This window comes from Littorina saxatilis, linkage group LG2, assembly GCF_037325665.1.
Source record: "Littorina saxatilis isolate snail1 linkage group LG2, US_GU_Lsax_2.0, whole genome shotgun sequence".
Lineage (NCBI taxonomy): Eukaryota > Metazoa > Mollusca > Gastropoda > Littorinimorpha > Littorinidae > Littorina > Littorina saxatilis.
The window spans coordinates 49,915,538-49,923,120 of record NC_090246.1 but is presented as its reverse complement, the minus strand read 5'-3'; the positions used below and the strand labels follow the sequence as shown (position 1 = coordinate 49,923,120).

General features: G+C 40.3%; 1 long non-coding RNA gene across 1 annotated transcript; it reads left to right on the top strand.

The window, feature by feature from the left end:
- The first annotated feature begins 847 nt into the window (after positions 1–847).
- On the top strand, positions 848–3,983 carry LOC138959147 (uncharacterized). The gene is made up of 2 exons (XR_011453638.1): positions 848–1,094; positions 2,246–3,983. It is a non-coding gene; the product is annotated as an uncharacterized lncRNA (long non-coding RNA).
- Positions 3,984–7,583: the final 3,600 nt, after the last annotated feature.

Below are 7,583 nucleotides of genomic sequence, written 5' to 3'. Positions count from 1 at the left end.
ATTATGGAACATCGTATTTTACCTACCAGTTGAATACTTCTGGTTGCATTTTCACTCAATACAATAATCAAGTTCAGGTTCGATCTCTTCAAACATGACATCAGGGGCCATGCCGATGAAAGAAACTGAAGCGCCGATGAACGTCAATTTCATTTTTGTAATACTGATGCCATAGAAAATACTCGATGATCTGTCGCGCACGCAAACACACACAGGAAATAAAAGAAATAACCTTGCCGGCAAAGCATGAACTAACCTTATTCCACTGAAGGCAATAAAAGCAGAAAAATTGGTTTCACTTTTTAATTTACCAGTTCCTTTTGGAGTTCAAGTACTGAACCAATCGCTTGTCTTGTCAAGTTACGTTCTTGATCAGATCGATTGGCATAGCAACCAGTATCGAGATGCGCAGTAGCGATACTCTTGAAATTCGAGTCCGACCAATGAAATTACAGAGTATCGATACTCAAAGTCTCGATACTCGCAGTATCGAGGGAAGACCAATGAAATGAACGAGTCTCGATACTCGGAGTATCGAGACTTTGAGTATCGAGACTTTGAGTATCGATACTCAGTCTCGATACTGTGGGCCTTTTGGCGCACCAGGGTGCTGTTCACACTCGAGATCAGAATTTAACCAATCGTTTTGTAGACACTCGATACTGAACTAGGGCGGCATAGCAACCATACTCGATACCACGGATTGGTTCATTTCCATACTCGATACTCGCAGTATCGAGGGAAGACCAATGAAATGAACGAGTCTCGATACTCAGAGTATCGAGACTTTAAGTCTCGATACTCCCAGTATCGAGACTCAGTCTCGATACTGTGGGCCTTCGTTCATTTCATTGGTCTTCCCTCGATACTGCGAGTATCGAGACTTTGAGTATCGATACTCTGTAATTTCATTGGTCGGACTCGAATTTCAAGAGTATCGCTACTGCGCATCTCGATACTGGTTGCTATGCCAATCGATCTGATCAAGAACGTAACAAGACAAGCGATTGGTTCAGTACTTGAACTCCAAAAGGAACTGGTAAATTAAAAAGTGAAACCAATTTTTCTGCTTTTATTGCCTTCAGTGGAATAAGGTTAGTTCATACTTTGCCGGCAAGGTTATTTCTTTTATTTCCTGTGTGTGTTTGCGTGCGCGACAGATCATCGAGTATTTTCTATGGCATCAGTATTACAAAAATGAAATTGACGTTCATCGGCGCTTCAGTTTCTTTCATCGGCATGGCCCCTGATGTCATGTTTGAAGAGATCGAACCTGAACTTGATTATTGTATTGAGTGAAAATGCAACCAGAAGTATTCAACTGGTAGGTAAAATACGATGTTCCATAATGACTAACATAAGCTTACCCTTCTCTTCTCCCAATGCCACCCAGCCAGGTCAAGTTGTTGCATTGTTGATCTGTTCGGTATTTTAAAGCCAAGTTGTATCCCAACACTCACTAGATCTACCTCTTCTGTATTTTGGGGGGTATTCATCGTGCTCCTTCGGGTACTATATAGGAGATATTTCTTTAGCCTATAAGTCTCATGCTTTTGGTATTAGATCTAATCAGCATTTTCAAAATCTTCAAGCCACAAACAATTTTCCTCCTGTTGATACACTTGTTTAGATTTTTTCATTTTAAATTCCGATCTGGATTGCTTGCTTTCGAAGATGACAACTGTTGGACGTCAGCCAGGCTTCTGACAAAATTAACTCTAGACTCACGTACGTACTGCTTCCCTGACAATTTCAAGGGGCACAATGATTTGAGGTAGAAAAGATCGAATGTCAAGTTCATATATGTCAAGCGGATTTGGAATAAATTCGACCCAAAAAATTCGATTTATTCGAACACGCTGCGCTAGATTACGTCCCTTGAATGAAAAAAAAGAAGATTTTGCGACGAAGCGCGTCAAAATACATTTGTTCACCACAAATTAGATAAATGAGTGGAATACATGGTCCAAAGTTCGATTGGCAGTACTTTGGCGGGTAAGGGGATAGTCAGTATGGAGTTTATGCGACAATGTTCAACTAAAATGTATAAATTTGTTTTTGTAGCCCCACTCCAACAAAGAAGCAAAATAGTGTTTGCAAATCTGTGTGTGTGTGTGTGTGTGTGTGTGCGTGTGCGTGTATGCACGTGTATGCACGCGTGTTTGTGAGTGTCTTAGGGTTGTTGTGGTTAGCTTAGCTTCTTTGGTTGATCGATCGGTACTTTGTGCTCCGATTTATTCTTCAGGAAAATGAGTTTTCAACTGTCCAGCACACCAGTGATATCTGGAAGGATGCGAGCGACATTGTTAAAAAAAGGTCAGTCGTAACTCATACAGTTGGGCCCTTCTGAGTTGTTTCACCAATCCATGTGAAGTAATCTTTATTTTCCAAATCAAAGAACATGTACATGAATTTACAACGATAAGTCCATTATTGTACGCCAGCTAATCATAAATGGGTATTTGAAATACGACTCACATATTTGTTAGATTCAGCTGTATATTTTCAAAACTCTATGAACAACAATAAAAGACAGATGAAGTCTGGCAGGAATGTCAAAAGTTGAAAACTAATGTTCAACAGTGCCTCAACTGTAACCATGCGTGCGCCTGTGCACGGACCAGACATAATCATGTTCTGTACTAGTGCCAGTCATGCAACACTGCAGCAAGACTGGTTCTGTGCAGAATTAAAGTCGTAATCCCACCCCTCCTGTTTAATACTTGCTTCTTGGTATTTTACTTTTTATTGTACACTTATTATTTTGGGTGGTTGTAAGCTTTGAACGTTTACGTTTTATGATGGATTGAATTTGATGAATAAACATTTGGTGCTGGTAGGTCTGTTTGGTTGTTAATCGCGTGCTTGTGTTCGAAATGTTGTGTCCAATGCAGCGCTATGAGACCACAGTCTGGTGGGGAACAGGGCTAGAGAACATTTTTAGGATCACTTTTACAAGGCTGCTAACAGAATAATACTGAGTGTCTCTTGCATGACACCCAAAAAACAAAACAAAAAAGCATACCAACTAACATGTATAGCAGACTGGCACAAATCATCAGATGACCTTTTTGGGGGCGTTGGTTCAGGTAATAAAAGAATTATTTATTTAAGTAAGTGAATTAAATGTATTTAACGCATTGCCATAGAAACTGATTTTACAAACACAATGCAGACACACACAGAGACAACCAGGCAAACAAATATTAGGTTTATTCCATGACATTTTTGTTAAAGACTACACATACAAATTATACATTTGCCCACCATCTCACTAAACAGATACATGTAAAAATAGGTACACATTAAAAAAATAATACTAAGTCGTGTGAATCATGATAGTTCAATGATAATAAATGTGAATATTTGCCCAGATTTGCTCAAGAGGTGTGCAACCTGACCATGGAGAGTGCAGCCATGGAGAACTGATGGCAGAACAGCTGAAACCTTCGCTGAAGTATACCAATCCTGCCCTACATGTTCCTTATGCTGCCTTGCTGAACACATTGATTTTTGGGTAAACACACACAAAAATTGAGAGTCCATGAGTGATAATCTGCAGTCTGAAATGATTCGCTTTGCTTTTTTATCAGACGCGTATCATTGTGATGGTTTAATATATATAATATATATAAGATATATTTCAGCGAACAAAACATAAACTGAAACAGTAAGTTCAGACTTGATCCAAACACACATTTTCCTCAACAATAGTCCAATGCAAATATGTTGTGGATGTGTCCTTAAATCATTTATAGAATCAAAGAGACACAGGAATTGCTTGCTCGAATGGTTGAAACTGTAAATTTAGACAAATAAAGAGTCTGATCAAAAATACTGTGTGGAAATGTTTAGGTAATTCTGTTATGGTCATATATGTAACACTAATCAGTTGATCAATTTGCAGACGATTTGTCTTCAGTCAATGGTAAGTAGCAAAGGGCTTTATGTTGCCTGAATGGCGGGGTAAAAATAGTCATACAGGTAAAAACCCACTCGTGCTAAAAACATGAGAGAACGTGGGAGTCTAAGCCCAAGAACGAAGAAGAAGAAGAAGAAAAAGAGTGTCTGGGGGTTGATTATAAGTTGGGGTTGATTCTTGCAGCAGGTTCTTTAGCTGCAATATCCCCCTATAATCAAGAGGGTATAAATAAGATATTCTATGGATATGGAAATGGATATGTAAAACCTATGGAAACCATTGGTACAAAACGAACACAGTTAAAAATTATATGAGACTGTATAATTATGTCTACTGGCAGGAACAGCAGCTTGTCCCTGTGAATTTTAATTTTTCTCTACTGAGACTGTTCCCAAGATATATTCTTGCCTTATTGGCTTTGAGAGCTAGCAGGTTGTAGATAGCACCCTCAAATTAATTCTCCGAGTGATTGTTTGAAGTTGCGCCCCCGGCCCCTTGAAAGTGGAACAAATCAAAAAGCTGTATTTATACACAGCTTGGTGGCCCTGAGATTAGACAAATTAGGAAATCACATTCTCAAATTTTGATTGCCCACATTTTTTGTGAGTAAGAGGAAAGGGTAAAGGGTCAACCACTAAATCAATGACAATGTCTGTATAACCCTCAGTACTATAAAGGTAAAAGGTCAACCACCAAATATATGTCTTTAGCCCTCAGAACAAATGAAGCCCAGGCATAGTATTGATCTATGACTTCGAAACACAAACCATCTGCAGTGTGATCAAATAACCATTTCATCTTCTTCTTCTTCGTTCATGGACAGAAACTCCCATGTTCACTCATGCTTTTGCACAAGTGGGTTTTTACATGTACGACCGTTTTGACCCCACCATTCAGGCAGCCATTTGCCGCTTTTGGGGGAGGCATGCTGGTTATTTTCATGTTTCTATAACCCACCAAACTCTAATATGGATTACAGGATTTTTTCCATGCGCACTTGTTCTTGTGCTTGTTGTTTTGGATGGACACACACAGGGGAATAAGGCACAAGCAGGTCTGCACATAAGTTGACCTGGGAGATAAAAACAAAAATCTCCAGCCTCCACCCACCAGGAGCGGGAGCTTGGATTCGTAACTGTGACCTTCCGTATAGGACTAGGAGGCCGATGGCTTATCCACTAGGCCACTGCGCTCGTCAATTAACCATTTAATATAAATCATTTAAATCAATGTAAATACAACACTGAGACTTTGACAGACACCTACTTCTGACCAAATGTACAGAGTTTTGACCAATCCAATAATGGATCAAGCATGCTCTTCCTGTGCGTAACTTGGTTCAAAAAGAACATGTATCCACAAACATTTATGTTTCACTATTTCTGAGAATGTTTGTGTTTGAATGGAGTGTCCAATTACTGTTGGAATGTTTCTAAGGTTCATATTTGTATTCTCTCCCTGCATTCTGCTGCCCTATTCGCTTTGGACAAGTTATCCCCTGTGTATCATTGCTCCTTCAGTTTATTATCTCCTAATTTGTACCTTCAAACTTCACAAGATCAATAAAGCTGTACTCTCTCTGTAAGACTATCCTGTGACAGATTCTTTTATATAAAAAAACAAGTCGCGTAAGGCGAAAATACAACACTTAGTCAAGTAGCTGTCGAACTCACAGAATGAAACTGAACGCAATGCAATGTTTCAGCAAGACCGTAGCATCGTCAGTCCACCGCTCATGGCGAAGGCAGTGAAATTGACAAGAAGAGCGGGGTAGTAGTTGCGCTGAGAAGGATAGCACGCTTTTCTGTACCTCTCTTTGTTTTAACTTTCTGAGCGTGTTTTGAATCCAAACATATCATATCTATATGTTTTTGGAATCAGGAACCGACAAGGAATAAGATGAAAGTGTTTTTAAATTGATTTCGAAAAACAATTTTTGATAATAATTTTTATATATTTAATTTTCAGAGCTTGTTTTTAATCCAAATATAACATATGTATATGTTTTTGGAATCAGCAAATGATGGAGAATAAGATGAACGTAAATTTGGATAGTTTTATAAAAAAAAAATTTTGTTTACAATTTTCAGATTTTTAATGACCAAAGTCATTTATTAAATTTTAAGCCACCAAGCTGAAATGCAATACCGAAGTCCGGGCTTCGTCGAAGATTACTTGACCAAAATTTCAACCAATTTGGTTAAAAAATGAGGGCGTGACAGTGCCGCCTCAACTTTCACGAAAAGCCGGATATGACGTCATCAAAGACATTTATCAAAAAAATGAAAAAAACGTATGGGGATATCATACCCAGGAACTCTCATGTCAAATTTCATAAAGATCGGTCCAGTAGTTTGGTCTGAATCGCTCTACACGCACGCACACACACATACACCACGACCCTCGTCTCGATTCACCCCTCAATGTTAAAACATTTAGTCATAACTTGACTAAATGTAAAAAGGACCACTATCACTACAAGGCATTTTCAGTGTCTTAACCAGCCACGCCTAAGTGAGCAAATTCTTTCCAATAAGGGGAGACAACACCCACACGCATCTTTTTGATCACTGCAATACATTATCTAATAGATTTACATATACTACACTCTTCAAAAAAAGTTAAGGATCACTTTTTGACAAGCACACCACACAAAACAGACAAGACCGAATTCTTTCTTTTTTTAAAAATTATATAATTGAACAATCAAGGAGTAATGACAAACAAAGCAAAGATCGAACGCGGCCGCCACAATTTAGCTAGAGTGGTACAACAATGTGAATCAGTGTGCCCTCCGTTGTGTGTCAGGCATTCAACACATCGTTGGCGCATGGAGTGGATCAGGTTGCATATGAATGCTCTGGGAACTCCATTCCACTCCTGCTGGAGCCATTGCAGCAGTTGACCCAGATTGGCAGGAGGAGGGTGATGTTGCTGTACCCGACGAAAAAGTTCGTTCCACATGTGCTCTATGGGGTTCAGGTCCGGGCTGTTGGCTGGCCACAGCATCCTGTTGACCCTGGCCTGCTAGATGAAGGTGTTTACTGCTGCAGAGCGATGGGGAGGTGCGTTGTCATCCTGAAGAATCGCAAGAGGGCCGATCGCTTGGAGGACTGGAACGACTAGGGGTTGCAGGATCTCATTCTGGTAGCGGACACCGGTCAAGTTGCCCACTACATGGTACAGAGGTGTCCTTAGACGTGTGCTGATCCCTCCCCAGACCATCACAGAGCCTCCGCCAAAACGCTGTCGTTCCAGAACAGCGCCTTCTGAAAAGCGCTCTCCGCGACGCCTCCACACTCGGATGCGACCATCAGCAGGTTCCAAGCAAAAGCGGGACTCATCTGTACAAAACACCTGAGCCCACTGCTGACGTTGCCACCTCACATGTTGAGTGCACAAGGCTCAGCGAGCTGGTCTATGATTAGCAGTCAGGGTTGTTCCTCGGACTGGACTCCTTGCACCCAAGCCAAAGTTGTGTAAGCGGTTTCGGATTGTCTGACCACTAACAACAGTTTTTTTTTTCTTGTTTTTTTTTTCGTTTATGGGCTGAAACTCCCACGGCTTTTACGTGCATGACCGTTTTTTACCCCGCCATTTAGGCAGCCATACGCCGCTTTCAGAGGAAGCATGCTTGGTATTTTTGTGTTTCTATAACCCA